Source organism: Protopterus annectens, chromosome 3.part0 (assembly GCF_019279795.1).
Source record: "Protopterus annectens isolate FY-2018-M chromosome 3.part0, PAN1.0, whole genome shotgun sequence".
Taxonomy (NCBI): domain Eukaryota; kingdom Metazoa; phylum Chordata; order Ceratodontiformes; family Protopteridae; genus Protopterus; species Protopterus annectens.
In genome coordinates this window covers 952,780,772-952,798,564 of record NC_056731.1, presented here as the reverse complement: position 1 = coordinate 952,798,564, position 17,793 = coordinate 952,780,772, and positions in this window count along the sequence as shown.

Sequence of the window (17,793 nt, the reverse complement as noted above, 5' to 3'; positions counted from 1 at the left end):
CGTAGTGTGGGAACCACAGAGTCAGGTGAACAGATGTGATGCCATTCTATAGCCAGCACTGAAATTATTTTAGATATTCGTGAGAGATGTGATAGTGGCAGCACTGACAACAAAGACCACTCACCCACTTCATCTTGCCTTGCTTTTGTAAATAACTAGGGAACAGTAATTCTTCAGTTAGTTAGAAAATATAGTGAGAGTAATTAAATACTGATTTTGTGTATCTGTCTGAGTCTTTCCATCTATGTTTTTTTAATATTTCCTGTGAAATTAAACTCTGTTTTTTATTGCAAATAGATATTCAGTATTTTTATGTTTTCTGTTTTGTTATTTATTATTAAATATATTTAAACTTTTCATTGTGGCTGGTCTTTTAGAAAATAGTTTAACCATTGAGAGTAATTGCATTTATTTAGTGACACTGTGGCTTCATGCCCCTGAAAGTCTTGCTGTTTGGCCAAACATTACCATTTGTATAAGTATTAACTTTATTGAAAGTACTGGGTACCCTGGTAAAAGCCTTTAAGTAGCTGGCTGGTGACAGTGAATCAACCTTATAGTCTGGGTGAAGGTGGTATAGCGGGTAAATCTGTGCCAGCCTTTCCCAGGTGTGTGTGTGTGTGTGTGTGTGTGTGTGTGTGTGTGTGTGTGTGTGTGTGTGTGTGTGTGTGTGTGTGTGTGTGTGTGTGTGAAAATCAAATCTCAAAGGTGTGTGTGTCAGCTACTTGGAACAGGGACACAAAGCACTGATTTCTGCCAAGAGAAAGGTCAAGTCTTATATGGGGCCTGGAAAGGAAGTCTAGCCCCTGGTCTGGAGTGTGCTGCCTTTGTGCTCTTAAGGGAAACTGTGCTTGGTGCAGAGAGCTGCATCTGAAAATACTGTGTGTATCTATTTTTGTTCGAAATGAATTTTCTCCACTGGTGTCAGTGGTGATCATTGAGGCTCCTTGATTACTGGCCCAGAGGAGGGATGTCACATTCCCTCTTCCAGAACCAACACGATTGGCTCTCTCTTACCCACTGAGGAGACCATAACAGCCACAGAGAATATGCCTAATCCCTGGTCCATAGCAGCTGTAGGTGCTACACAAGAGAGATCCAGGGTAAACAGTGAGTGTTCTAAGGTACAACAAATTTCTACAGCAGAGCAACTCACCTATGGCGAAGGCAAATTAGTAGCCTGCTGTGGTGACAAAAGCTGTTTGCTTAATTAATTTATTTATTTTTTTGTGGCTGGAAGAAGGACTGACTGTGTGAATGGTAGGCTGTTCCATGGTCAAGCTGAAAATGGTGTCTCTTTCCAAGGGAAGACAAGCAGCAATTTCTGGCAAACATTGCCAGTCCTTAAAAGTTACTTTTTTGACAGAAAAACACAGTAAAAAACACTTTAAAATGCTATGCAAACCCCACAAAAGTAAAATAAACATCATTTCTCAACAGAAAAGAAAGGTTTCAGTTACTTTACACCACTTTTCATCTGACAGAAGAAACAAATGTACTTTACAATCTTGAGTCTGTTGCACTCCTAGCTTTAAAATAACTTTCCTAATGAGGAAAGTAATAAAACATCAGCAAAATTAAGAAAATAGAAGTTATGCTTTTTTTTTCCTCAATAAGGAAGTTACCTTCCCAGCAAAAGGAAGCACAAGCCAACTGTCGATCTTTGAACACCTCAGAGAAGCAGTCTTAGTTGTTAGCATGTGTACTTTAGTTGGCAGGATGACTACTCTGTGCTGGGGTGCAAAACTTTTTTGTAAGGAATGCTTGAGATAGCACAGACATTCTCTTTCTTTAGATTAGCATGCATATTTGTGCATACTAATGAAGTGTTATCATAGAATTAGAAGTAGAAACATATGATTTGTAGTTGCAAAAATCATCCCATCTGTAACTACCAGGAAGTCTCCCATTTTGAGGAAGGTTATCAGAAAAGTGAAAACCTTGCATCCAAAACAGGGACTTAATCTTCACTGTGAGTGGGATAGCTGAAAATTTTAAAAAGTGCAACCTGCCACATCTCTGCCTGTCATTGATGTAGAAGCCTTAATGGTATTCAGTACTTTTACCTCACTTAAAAAAGAGAAAGATAAAATAAAATCAGTAGTACTGTGACCCCAAATACAATTTTCAGATTATTCACCTTGTAATCTTTAAAACAGCAGAAGTTCCTACAGAAGCAATGGGTGCTTTTGCTACTGAACTAAAGAATCAAGACAGAGATTAGATTTTGTGAGTTGCATGATTTATTAATAAGAGGTAGAACAGTTTGTGGTACGAAGAGTAATCATGCAACGGCTAGCAAATAAGTGAAGCAGTACCAACTTTATTTAATTCATTAGATATATGCAAAGTGAATGAAATTACAAGAACATGGTTTACAGAATCAGATGAGGTAATGGAAGTACTGAATATGAAAAGTGAGTCTGGTTAAAACGTAAAATGAAAATAAAGTAAATGTGTACTGTAATAGTAAGTACAATGAGAAAAAGAGGCATGAGGTACAATAAACGCATGACATGCATGTTATGTAATCCTCACGTACTAGGAGTGGCTGTAAGCATTAGAAAAGGCATTGACAATTCTTTAGAAGCTGTACTGTAAAAAAAAAAAATACCCAATGTCGCTCTCATAGGTAAACCATGGTGGTTATAGGTAAAACCTGTTCTCCCTATAGTTGACTGGTGATTATTAGCATCCACACTAACTATGTTTTTTATTGTATGGAGAAAATGAAATCTTGTTAAACAGTGTAGACTACCAACCAACAGAATAAAACACAGAGTCAACACTGGTAAACCTAATGTTAATAAATTTCAAACTTATAACCCAAAAACAATCCACCCTGCAAATGATTACTCTGATAGGCCTTGTTTTTTACTTCAATAGTATTTCATCATAGTCTAAAAGGAAATTGAAATATTCAGGACCATAAATGCAACTCTGAATTTTAATACAAACCTCACTCTCCTTAAGAAAGTAGCTTCCATTACTCATCGGGGGTAGTAAAGCTCTGAAGGGCATCTAAGTAATATTAAAATATATTCTCATTACTTAGCTCTACAAATACTGTCACCACAAGACTCACAAGATTTCCTTCCTATAATAGCTGTACATCCATTATTAAAAACATTAGAAAAACTAGTACACGCCCAGGTGACATAACATATTGAAAAATATGATCACCTTGATTAATAAACAACATGGCTTTAGAACTGGGAGCAATTCATAACCTTCAATATATTTTGTAACTAATCACATTTCTTAAATATGGAAAAGGGAAATTTAACAGGTGCAATATTTCTGAAACTTATGACAACATTGAACTCAAATTGCTACCATCAAAACTTAGAATCATAGGATCAGTGAGGGGCATCTTAATAGATGGAAAGTTCCTGTCTAATATTATTTATAATGTTAATTGTGATTTACAATCATCAGAGGAAGGAGCTCTATACTTGAGATCCATTGAGGATCAGACTTAAACTCTGTTCTGTTCTATATTTGTATTAGTGATACATTAGCAGCCCATCCAACCCCCCCATCTAATCCATAATGAACATAGCATTATCCTTGGAAGGGGGGCTGATGATGCAAATATATTTAGAACAAAAAGAAATAGCCTAACATTTTCTGATTGTTTCATACCTAAAGCCCAAAGGAACTACAACTAAAACTATGCTTTTTTGAATAAGTCACAGACTTCACACAAATAATCCAATAGCAGTAGCATCCCCATTATGGAATTGTATTGAAATCATTAATCGGTAAAAATTCTTAGGAATCTATCTTTCTTCCTCTTTGAAATCCATTCCCACTCAGTGATCTGTACAACTAATGTCCTAGAATAGTAAAAATATAGCTGCAAAATGTGATTATCTCCTACCTTTTGAAGTAAAAACAGGAAATGGCAGAGATATCATTGTTTCTAAGTTAAAATATGCCCTGCCTTTCATAACTTTACTCTTTTCCAAAAATACTTATGTACTATAAATGTCATTTCATAGTACTTTAAGGACATCATGTCCTCACGCTTTAGAGATGAAAACTAGCTACAAATTACAGCCAGTGGGAGTCTAGTGTTAAAATCCCTTACCTTATGCCTGTCTCTTATCTTTCCCTCTCAAATACTCTGCTTACAGATTCAGCTTTGTAGTCACTCCACAGAATATGCCTGATGTTCTAAACTTAAAGAGCTCCCCTAAGAAATAGTATTTGGGGAAAATGTAGTTAGTGAGATTCCCCTGCAGCATGGAACATGCTTTCTGAGTCAGATAGATATGATGACAACTTTACTAGTTTTAAATCAATTTAAAGAATCTTTGAAAGGCCACCACAATTACAGCTGATACAGTAAGACTAACAACTATCATTAATAATTTGAGTCAACAAACTACAGCTATAAAATCTATTTACATTGTTTCCAATTTTTTTGCCAAATTATTTTGAAGGTCGATACATGAAAATACTTACGCTTTTTAAAAAGGTTTAATAGTGCTTATTTCAAATGATCTTTTATGTAAAACTACCTTCACCATTGTAAATATTGTTATGAGAAATAGTGCACACATGTATTTGCTTATTGCATGGTTATATGTTTACCTGCTTAAAAATTCTTTCATTAGGTGTAAAAGTTCATTAACTATTATGTGCAGAGTTATTGACCATGTTTTGCATTTGTAGTAATAGTACAGGTTGTGGCTGAAAGGGGCTTAAACATAAAAGATCAGCCAACCCACTTCAGTAACAAATGTAAACAAGCAAACCATCAGATAAATAACTTTCTTCCTTGTTATGCCTGGGATCACTCTGAATTCCATCAAAACAAAATAAATGCAGTGCATTCCAGAGTTGCTCTGGGACTTACAAAACTGTTAGATAGGTGGAGAGTTCCAGGCAGTACCTTGTGATGCATCCCATAAAGATGAGTCCCTCTTTGAGTTTGTAAATTTAGAGCCTACTACATAGGCTGAAAGTCTCTTCTGCGGTTTAGTTGGATACATTTTTCATTTCTATATAATATGTCAGGATTGGTTAAAAAAAATATGTTCTTGCCAAACCATAGCTATTCCTGTATCTGGACTTGGGAATGTTTAACTACAAAATTATTCTGGGTAGGAAACCAGCAAGAAGTTTTTTAGGGACTCTGCACACTTCTCTGACACATGCATGTTTGAATATATCAAATTTTCAGGTATATTCCCTAGTCTCTACATTGATGACACCGGGGATCTTATACTAAGAAGGACATTTCAAGTCTAATAGAACTTTAATGAATCACTTTTTATCTTCATTCACTAGACCACTAGAACACCAGGGATTCCCCAACATCATAGGGTATCCAATTTTACTGGCAACATTCATAGTTTAGAAGTAGTTTCTTAAAGGTTCTTGCCCAGCTTAAGTGATAAGCATCAGACAAGTTTTCTCCCAATCATTTTATACAGTGAATGTCTTCTGGTGAAAGCTGGGACAGTTGGCTTTGAAGTAAGTGTTTGCCATGTATCTGATATCATTTGATAATTGCTGACTTGCAAAATGGATATGATACAGGGAACATGGCTGCACCTATATGCAGTACTATTTTGTTGGATGTTTGAGAATACCTTATTTGTATTATTTTGTGGCCATAAATGCAGAATATTCAAGGAAGATGGGTCATTAAAAAACACGTGCAACACATATCTCACAAAGCCAGTGTGCTGAACAGTCACAGCCCTTAAGGCTAAACAACACACCTGATACACTTGTAATAGGTGACTCTAGCGTCAGGCACACTGACGTCCCGCTCACCAGGCTGAACAAGGAGAGGGTCACGGTGAGCAGCCTGTCAGGCGCTAGGATCCGCCACATAACACAAGCACTCAGGTCACTCCAAGGCAAGTACAAATATGACTCAGTCATTGTCCATGCTGGTGTGAATGACCTGAGGCGTACCTCCCTGGACTACATGAAAAGAGACATAAAGGAGCTCTCTGAGCATGTAGCCCAGGCCGGTATGACCCTGACCTTGAGTAGCATCTTACCCTCACCAAGAATGATGCCACAATATGAAGACAAGATGATCAATTTCAACAACTGGCTTAAGTACTGGTGTCATTCAAAGGGGATCCAATGCCTGTCAGCTTGGGATGATATGCTCGACAAGCCATGATGCTTCGCTAGGGACGGCTTGCACCTGTCACCCTGGGCTTTGGATATTGGCAAAGGCTCTTGCTACCCCTATAGTGCCTTTTTAGGCAAGGCTCAAAAGACAAACCCACCTCCATAGGTATCACAAGGATAAGAAACTAAGAGTAATGCTACTCAATGCTAGAAGTCTAAACCTCAAGATGCATGCACTGAAACTCTCCTTAGCATGGAGAACATCGATATCTGTGCAGTAACAGAAACCTGGTTCAGGGCTGCCGAGAGCACCCCAGCACTACCAGGTTATACCTCATACCATGCTTTTCGGCCCCAAAACTTGGACCGAACCACAAAAGGAGGAGGAGTATCGATATTCATCAAAGATACCCACACCTCCAGGTTGGTGGCAAAGCACGAAGCATCAGAGACTATCCATGTGCAACTAATAGTGGGTAAAACTGCCTTCCAGTTTATAGCCTGCTACAGACCACCCTCCCAAACCCAGAAACCCCACTCGGCCTTCCTGAGAACACTGGAAAATATGAAGGTCTCTCCAAACACCATTATATTAGGCGACTTCAACTACCCAAACATAGACTGGGAGCATTACTCTAGCTCCAACACCCTAGCCCAAAGGTTCCTAGAATTTATAAACTCAAATGCTATGGAACAACTTGTTACCACTCCCACAAGAGGGAAAACATACTGGACCTGATCATCACCAACATGGGGACTCTATGGTCCAGACCAGAAGTGTATCCCTCACTGGTAAGATCAGACCATAAACTAATCTCACTGGATATTCACATCCCGACCCCACCCCCTGCCCAGAAAACCACAGTGAAAAACTTCTCTAAAGCAAATTTCACACTCCTCCAAACCGAGGTGGAATCCTTCAAAGCCCCGGGCCTGTGGAAAATATGGCCCAGACCACAGAATCCTTTATAAACGCATTCTATGAACACCTTCAGGAATACATGGATCATGCGATCCCGAATAAAACCAAGACCCAATCCTCCAAAGGCAGGCGTCCTGTCTGGTGGACCCCAGCCATAAACAAACTACAATAGAAGGAGGAAGCTACTGAATGATAGAGCAAAATCCCAAAAAGGGAAGGCATCACTGATCAGTATTAGCAAAAAACTACGGGCACTCATAAAATTGTCTAAGGCCAGCTTCGAGAGAAAAATTGCACAGGACACTAAGGATAATCACAAGGCTTTCTTTAGTTATGTTAGGAACCTGGGTGGTAATTCCCAGATATGCTCAGAATTAGTCCAAAATGACAAAAAATACACTGAACCCACAGACATTGCCAACATCCTAGCTGACAGGTTCAGCACAAACTTCTCCCCACCAAAAGGGCATATATCTGTGCAAGCAGAGTGCTGCCCCTGACATCTCAGATGCTCAGGTAAGAGCCGCCCTCTCCAAAGCAAAAACACAGCCTCAATGGGACCAGGCGGTGTCCTGGGCTCGTCCTACATGAACTCCAAGAAGAGCTAAACCCAAACATAAAACTACTTTTCAATCTCAGCCTTACTACAGGATATGTGCCCAAAGAGTGGCGTGCAACAGTGGTCCCTCTCCATAAAGGTGGTGCCTCAACAGATCCTGGAAACTATCGCCCCATAAGCCTGACTAGCTTAGTCTGCAAAGCTATGGAAAGGATCATCATGGACCTCATAAATAAAGATATTGGGGACCTACAGACACTGGATCCTACCCAGTTCGGCTTTGTTAAGGGCAGATCCTGCCTTTTAAACCTGGTTGATTTCTTTGAAACAGTCACCAAGGAGATTGACGAGGGGAAGGTGGTCCACACAGCCTACCTGGACCTCGCTAAAGCCTTCGATACAATACCCACTCGGGCATTATAGATAAGCTCACCAGCTTAAATATAAACCCCTATGTCACTAGATGGATTGCAAACTGGCTCAAGGACAGAACCCACATGGTTAGAATTGCTAGAGCCATGTCAGACTCCAAACCAGTTACAAGTGGATCTTTCCCTCTCAAATACTCTGCTTACAGATTCAGCTTTGTAGTCACTCCACAGAATATGCCTGATGTTCTAAACTTAAAGAGCTCCCTAAGAAATAGTATTTGGGAAAATGTAGTTAGTGAGATTCCCCTGCAGCATGGAACATGCTTTCTGAGTCAGATAGATATGATGACAACTTTACTAGTTTTAAATCAATTTAAAGAATCTTTGAAAGACCACTACAGTTACAGTTGATACAGTAAGACTAAGAACTATCATTAATAATTTGAGTCAACAAACTACAGCTATAAAATCTATTTACATTGTTTCCAATTTTTTTGCCAAATTATTTTGAAGGTCGATACATGAAAATACTTATGCTTTTTAAAAAGGTTTAATAGTGCTTATTTCAAATGATCTTTTATGTAAAACTACCTTCACCATTGCAAATATTGTTATGAGAAATAGTGTACACATGTATTTGCTTATTGCATGGTTATATGTTTACCTGCTTAAAAATTCTTTCATTAGGTGTAAAAGTTCATTAACTATTATGTGCAGAGTTATTGACCATGTTTTGCATTTGTAGTAATAGTACAGGTTGTGGCTGAAAGGGGCTTAAACATAAAAGATCAGCCAACCCACTTCAGTAACAAATGTAAACAAGCAAACCATCAGATAAATAACTTTCTTCCTTGTTATGCCTGGGATCACTCTGAATTCCATCAAAACAAAATAAATGCAGTGCATTCCAGAGTTACTCTGGGACTTACAAAACTGTTAGATGGGTGGAGAGTTCCAGGCAGTACCTAGTGATGCATCCCATAAAGATGAGTCCCTCTTTGAGTTTGTAAATTTAGAGCCTACTACATAGGCTGAAAGTCTCTTCTGCGGTTTAGTTGGATACATTTTTCATTTCTATATAATATGTCAGGATTGGTTAAAAAAAAATATGTTCTTGCCAAACCATAGCTATTCCTGTATCTGGACTTGGGAATGTTTAACTACAGAATTATTCTGGGTAGGAAACCAGCAAGAAGTTTTTTAGGGACTCTGCACACTTCTCTGACACATGCATGTTTGAATATATCAAATTTTCAGGTATATTCCCAAGTCTCTACATTGATGACACCGGGGATCTTATACTAAGAAGGACATTTCAAGTCTAATAGAACTTTAATGAATCACTTTTTATCTTCATTCACTAGACCACTAGAACACCAGGGATTCCCCAACATCATAGGGTAACCAATTTTACTGGCAACATTCATAGTTTAGAAGTAGTTTCTTAAAGGTTCTTGCCCAGCTTAAGTGACAAGCATCAGACAAGTTTTCTCCCAATCATTTTATACAGTGAATGTCTTCTGGTGAAAGCTGGGACAGTTGGCTTTGAAGTAAGTGTTTGCCATGTATCTGACATCATTTGATAATTGCTGACTTGCAAAATGGATATGATACAGGGAACATGGCTGCACCTATATGCAGTACTATTTTGTTGGATGTTTGAGAATACCTTATTTGTATTATTTTGTGGCCATCAATGCAGAATATTCAAGGAAGATGGGTCATTTCAAAACACGTGCAACACAAATCTCACAAAGCCAGTGTGCCGAACAGTCACAGCCCTTAAGGCTAAACAACACACCTGATACACTTGTAATAGGTGACTCTAGCGTCAGGCACACTGACGTCCCGCTCACCAGGCTGAACAAGGAGAGGGTCACGGTGAGCAGCCTGTCGGGCGCTAGGATCCACCACATAACACAAGCACTCAGGTCACTCCAAGGCAAGTACAAATATGACTCAGTCATTGTCCATGCTGGTGTGAATGACCTGAGATGTACCTCCCTGGACTACATGAAAAGAGACATAAAGGAGCTCTCTGAGCATGTAGCCCAGTCAGGTATGACCCTGACCTTGAGTAGCATCTTACCCTCACCAAGAATGATGCCACAATATGAAGACAAGATGATCAATTTCAACAACTGGCTTAAGTACTGGTGTCATTCAAAGGGGATCCAATGCCTGTCAGCTTGGGATGATATGCTCAACAAGCCATGATGCTTCGCTAGGGACGGCTTGCACCTGTCACCCCTGGGCTTTCGGATATTGGCAAAGGCTCTTGCTACCCCTATAGTGCCATTTTTAGGCAAGGCTCAAAAGACAAACCCACCTCCATAGGTATCACAAGGGATAAGAAACTAAGAGTAATGCTACTCAATGCTAGAAGTCTAAACCTCAAGATGCATGCACTCGAAACTCTCCTTAGCATGGAGAACATCGATATCTGTGCAGTAACAGAAACCTGGTTCAGGGCTGCCGAGAGCACCCCAGCACTACCAGGTTATACCTCATACCATGCTTTTCCCCAAAACTTGGACCGAACCACAAAAGGAGGGGGAGTATCGATATTCATCAAAGATACCCACACCTCCAGGTTGGTGGCAAAGCACGAAGCATCAGAGACTATCCATGTGCAACTAATAGTGGGTAAAACTGCCTTCCAGTTTATAGCCTGCTACAGACCACCCTCCCAAACCCAGAAACCCCACTCGGCCTTCCTGAGAACACTGGAAAATATGAAGGTCTCTCCAAACACCATTATATTAGGCGACTTCAACTACCCAAACATAGACTGGGAGCATTACTCTAGCTCCAACACCCTAGCCCAAAGGTTCCTAGAATTTATAAACTCAAATGCTATGGAACAACTTGTTACCACTCCCACAAGAGGGGAAAACATACTGGACCTGATCATCACCAACATGGGGACTCTATGGTCCAGACCAGAAGTGTATCCCTCACTGGTAAGATCAGACCATAAACTAATCTCACTGGATATTCACATCCCGACCCCACCCCCTGCCCAGAAAACCACAGTGAAAAACTTCTCTAAAGCAAATTTCACACTCCTCCAAACCGAGGTGGAATCCTTCAAAGCCCCCGGGCCTGTGGAAAATATGGCCCAGACCACAGAATCCTTTATAAACGCATTCTATGAACACCTTCAGGAATACATGGATCATGCGATCCCGAATAAAACCAAGACCCAATCCTCCAAAGGCAGACGTCCTGTCTGGTGGACCCCAGCCATAAACAAACTACAATAGAAGGAGGAAGCTACTGAATGATAGAGCAAAATCCCAAAAAGGGAAGGCATCACTGATCAGTATTAGCAAAAAACTACGGGCACTCATAAAATTGTCTAAGGCCAGCTTCGAGAGAAAAATTGCACAGGACACTAAGGATAATCACAAGGCTTTCTTTAGTTATGTTAGGAACCTGGGTGGTAATTCCCAGATATGCTCAGAATTAGTCCAAAATGACAAAAAATACACTGAACCCACAGACATTGCCAACATCCTAGCTGACAGGTTCAGCACAAACTTCTCCCCACCAAAAGGGCAAATATCTGTCCCAGCAGAGTGCTGCCCCCCTGACATCTCAGATGCTCAGGTAAGAGCCGCCCTCTCCAAAGCAAAAAACACAGCCTCAATGGGACCAGACGGTGTCCTGGGCTGCGTCCTACATGAACTCCAAGAAGAGCTAAACCCAAACATAAAACTACTTTTCAATCTCAGCCTTACTACAGGATATGTGCCCAAAGAGTGGCGTACAGCAACAGTGGTCCCTCTCCATAAAGGTGGTGCCTCAACAGATCCTGGAAACTATCGCCCCATAAGCCTGACTAGCTTAGTCTGCAAAGCTATGGAAAGGATCATCATGGACCTCATAAATAAAGATATTGGGGACCTACAGACACTGGATCCTACCCAGTTCGGCTTTGTTAAGGGCAGATCCTGCCTTTTAAACCTGGTTGATTTCTTTGAAACAGTCACCAAGGAGATTGACGAGGGGAAGGTGGTCCACACAGCCTACCTGGACCTCGCTAAAGCCTTCGATACAATACCCCACTCGGGCATTATAGATAAGCTCACCAGCTTAAATATAAACCCCTATGTCACTAGATGGATTGCAAACTGGCTCAAGGACAGAACCCACATGGTTAGAATTGCTAGAGCCATGTCAGACTCCAAACCAGTTACAAGTGGTGTCCCACAAGGCTCAGTCCTGGGACCTCTCTTGTTCAGTATATATTTCTCGGAGGTACAGGCCAACACAGAAGGACTGTGGCTGACCAAGTTCGCAGATGACTGCAAACTGGGCGCCATAATCGACTCTCCAGCCGACACAAGCATCCTCCAAAAGGGCCTCATGGAAACAGACAACTGGTGCCAGAGCCATGGCCTCAAGCTAAATGCCAAAAAGTGTATAGTCATCCCCTTTGGCAAAAACAAAGTGCCCACAAATTACCACATAGGTGGTAATCCATTAAGTACAGAAGAAGTAATTATGGACCTGGGGACCCAAGTTGATAGCAATCTCTCATTTGACAACCACGTGGCCAAAGTGGTTAGAAAAACATTTTATATAGCCCACCTAATCATGAAGGGATTCACATCTAGATCAGGGGAGGTCATCATGCCTCTTTACTCATCCCTCATCAGGCACATAATTGAGTACAATGCCCCTTTCAGGATGTACCTTACCAGACACCTGCAGCAACTGGAAAGACCCCAAAAGTACCTCACCAAGAGGATCAAAGGGCTCAAACAGATGCCATATGCTGCCCGGTTAAAGAAACTCCAGCTCTACTCAGTGGCATACTGCCTGTTCAGAGGCGATCTGTGCCTGACGTATAAAGCCATGTCCAACCCGGAATTAATGGACATGCTGCACCTCAAAAAATCCAAATCCCATCGAGCTACGTGCTGAGACTTGAGCCTCAGCACTGAAGTAAATAGGACATGCTGGAGGGACAGATTTATAACCCATAGGCTCCCTTCACTCTGGAATAAAATCCCAGTCCAGGTTAGGCAGAGTCCCTCATTGACTCTCTTCAAGAGGAATCTTGATGAGTGGATGGGAGATCGTAGGTTTACCCCGGGTATCACTTCTGTGTCACTGTTAGACAGAGGCACAGTATACTAACCTCGAAAAACGGCATAGCAAAATAAATTTAAAATGGGTGGCAAAAGCCAAACACATTCTGGCTAGGCTTATAAATGCCCTAGGGCAGATAGCCTAGTATGAACCTATGAACCTATGAACCTATGAATTACTTTAAATTCTTCTCACCTTCCCTGATGTATGTACAGGAATTTGACATGAAAGAGGCATAGGCAACTGTTTTTTTTTAATCTCTGTGATAAATATTGGTAACATCCTTTTCAGATATTAAAGAAATAGAGGAGTCTGGGGTGGCAGAGAAACCTTGCTTAAACTGCATTAATACCTTCTTTTTTGTTTCTGTATGAATTCAGTGGCAGTTTATACTGATGATTTCCTACTGGTGAAGCTACGAAGTTAAATGCACCTGATACATGCTCCATCTACCTTGCACAAACTCCACTCCACACACCTTCAGATAGAAACAACTCTGATCCAAAACAATACCAAAACAGCAAGATCTTCAGAAGTCAGGAATAAAAAAACAGGAACCAAAGTCAAATCCAAAAGCAAATTCTTTATTCTCCAGCGCCTCGGTGTAACCACCTTTCAAGAGTATACATTCTCACTGAAAGAATTAATTAAACAATTATGTTCAAAAAAGTTTTAAAGCAGACACCTCCAGTTTATTTCATTATTCAGTCCATAGGGTGTCATTGTATTGTATTTCAAAATAAAAATACTTTCCTTATATTGTAAGTTATATTTCAAAGCATTTTCATCATTACAAAGACATTTCACACTTTCTAAAACTGTTCCTGTTAAAAATGAAGCATCACTATTATGATAAACACTAAAATGTGTGGCAATAAATTTATTTTCCCTTTTATGTCTTATGTCTCTAATGTGCTCACCTAACCTTTTAGTTTCACCTATATAATATAATCCACAGGGACAGTCTAAAGCATACACAACTCCCTTGCTTCTACAGGTAAAACTATCTCTTACTGTGAACCTAATGTTGTTAATATAATTGAATGTTCTAACTATATTCCTACAAACACTGCATCTATTGCAACATCTTGTACCAAATTCACTTAGTGGTCTTGGTAAACAAAATGTTGGCATTACAAATTTACCATGTACCACCATGTCTTTCAAATTTCTTCCCCTTTTATAGGAGAATAAAGGTTTTTGTGGCAAAATGTGCATCAACACCTTGTCTTTCACAAAAAATTTCCAAAAATGTTCCACTACATCCTTTATGTCTCCACTTTTTACATTATATGTAGAGACAAAATAAATATCCTTACAAGTTTTATCACTTGTTGCCAGATGATATTTCTTATAATGGTGATGTTCACCCTTATTACATTTATTCCTTACCATATTATTCTCCTTTTTACCTTCATAAGGGCATTTTCTAAAATATTCACACTGTACCCTCTTTTCAAAAACATATTATATGTGATATCCCATTCCCTTTGTAGATTTTCTTGTGTGTTACATAATCTAGATACCCTTGCCAATTCCCCATAAGCGAGAGCTTCCAAAGGATGGCAACTAGATGCATGAAGGTATTGATTACCATCTATAAACTTCCTATGTATATTTGATATAATTTTACCATGTTCTGTACCCTCCAAAACAAGATCCAAGAATATTACTTTGTTTCCCTTCTGTATTCCATCAAATTCTAACCCAAATGGGTTACCATGTAAGTCTGTCAAAAATTCATTAACTGAATCAAAACCACCATCACAAATAAAAATCAAATCATCTATGTAACAAAAATAAAATAACACATTACATTTCATAAAATTTAACTCAAATAGAAATTTCCTTTCAAAAAAATTCATAAACAAATTGGCATAATGACTGCACTCATACCTCTCAATCATCCAGATTTTTATAGAATGTCCAGATGTTTGACTCATATCTTTGGTCTGTTCTCCATAACTGTTGTGGATTTCTGAAAAATCACTGGGCTGATGTGAGAATTGAACAGCATGCCCAACACATTAGTCATAGATGACTCAATAGTGAGGCACACTGATGTCCCACTCACTAGGTTGAAAAAGGAGAAAGTAACAGTCAGCTGCCTGTCAGGCACCAGGATCTGCCACATAACACATGCACTCAGGTCCCTCAACAACAGGCACAAATATGACTCTGTCATTGTACATGTGAGTGTAAATGACCTGAGAGGTACCTCCCTGGACTACATGAAAAGAGACATGAAGGAGCTCTAAGATTATGTAGCCCAGGTAGGTATGACTCTAGCCCTGAGCAGCATCCTACCATCACTCAGAATGATACCACAGTACAAGCAGAAATTATTGATTTCAACAATTGACAAAGTTTCTGGTGTCATTCTAAGGGGATCCAGTATCTGTCTGCGTGGGATGACATGATTGACAGATCTCGATGCTTTGCCAGAGATGGCCTGCATCTGTCACCCCTCGGCTTCTGGTTACTGGCCAAGGCACTTGCCACCTCTATAGTGCCTTTTTTAGGTGGTGTTCCAAAGACCAAATTACCACCATAACAGCTAGAAACAAATGCGATCTGACGGTCATGCTGTTCAATGCTAGAAGTCTAAATCTCAAAATGCACTCGCACAAAGCACTCCTTAAAGTGGAGAACATCAACATTTGTGCTGTAACAGAGACCTGGTTCAAGGCAGCAGAAAGCACCCCTGCACTACCAGGCTATAACTCATTCCACACCTTTCTGCCCCAGAACTTGGACTGAAGCTCCAAAGGCGGTGATGTTTCCATAGTCATAAAGGATGTGCACATCTCCAGATTAGCAGCCCAACATAACTCATCTGAGATACTTCAGGTGCAGCTAACATTGGGTAAGACAGCGAGTCAGGTGGTAGAATTACTGTGAATAAAGATTGGACATCTAATGTGACCATTATAACCCAGGCCCCATATCTGTGTTATAAAAGGGATGCAGGTCCATTATAAATTGTTTAGAATCTCTTAGAAAAAACTGGTTTTGATCAACTAATGGTCTCAAAACTTTCTCAAGATATATAGATATGGGTTCAGTACGCTATCCTTTTCCTGAGACGATGGGTCTCATCGGAGGGTCTAAGGTATTCTTGTGGACCTTAAGGACTCCTTGCATCATGGGTATTACTGGGTCCTCTACTACAAAATATCAGTATAAATCAAACTGTAATGCTCTAATTGCTAAGCTTTCCTCTAAATTAGTCTTTATCCTCCTCACTATTCTATATATAGCATTGTAAGCTATTTTCTTGTATGAGGTATCATCATCTAACATATTCTTCATTTTACAGATATAAAAGTCTCTGTCCATCACTACTATAGGTCTGCCCTTATCGGCCGGACGTATACAGATGGTATCATCTTCCTGTAATGTCTTGAGAGCTATCCTCTCATTATAACTTAAATTAAAAAAAGTCTTACTTTTCTTCTTAACATAGCTGTTACTATCAAATGGATTGTTCTAAAAAGCTTGGTACAGAGCTTCACTACACAGTTTTTCATAAACATTGAGAACTGGGTGGTTAAGAGGTACAAAAGTACTCGGCTTATGTAAAGTGCTACAACTATTCAAATCATGATTACCATAAAATAACTTTTAACATTACTGTCCTCATATAGCATTTCATATCTAAAATAAAGTCCGTTACTTCTGATGGACAAGCAGGTATGAAAGAAAGTCCTTTTTCAAGAATTTCATGTTCATCTCGGCTAAGTGTTCGACCACAATTTCTTTATTGTATGTGTGATGTTGTTGATACTCTGGTCGTATTTCCTCTTCAGTAAATATATATATATATATATATATATATATATATATATATATATATATATATATATATACCTTCTAAAAATTCAAAAAACAAAAAACAAACTGGTGAAAAAACCACCCTTGCAGGTCCAGCGCCTTTAAACTCCTGGATTCAGATAGATGTGTGCAAAGTTCTTTATAATTCACAGGTTATGTTGTAAACAAGAACGCCAATAAACGAAAAAAAAACAAATTGAAATTTTATTAAGCTTAAAAACAAGTTTTTTGTTGGCGCTCTTCACCAACTTCCTCAGAAAACAAACTGCACCACACATTTGCTCCATCTAACTGTCTACTGTTGGAGTATAGTTCTCAACCTCTTAGTGCAAGAAATCTGGACAAAGCCTGACAAAATGGGGAAACAAAGGCCCAAAAATAGGGACATATTTTAAATATTGCTCTTATAAACTTAGAAAGCTGCTAGAGTAACAGGGTTTGTTTTAACATACATTTCCTGAAGGATTTGAAGTCTGAAACTGAAATGTATGTCATTATTTAGTGACTTCAGTGCTCAGATCATCTCAGTGATTTTCCAGAAACTCATAAATTTTATGGGTAATAGGCAAAAAATATGAGCCAAAAATCTGGTCATTCTGCGAAAATCTGGACTGTTGAGAGGTACGTATTGGAGTTCTCCTGAAAATGGTTTGGGGTCACCTGTGAAAGTTAGTGAAATGCAGTGGTTTATACTTACAGCTCTTCATCACTTTAAAACCTTTCACACAGACATATCACTTTCTTAACTAATGTATGCAGGTTATGCACAATGTATTGACTACTCTGAATGCACTCATAGCCATTCAAAACTTAAAGAAAATGGTTGGTTTAATACAATTAAGGAATTTGTCTCTAAATGCCTTAGATCACATTGTAAGTGGAAATGCATTGGGCAATAAGTAGGA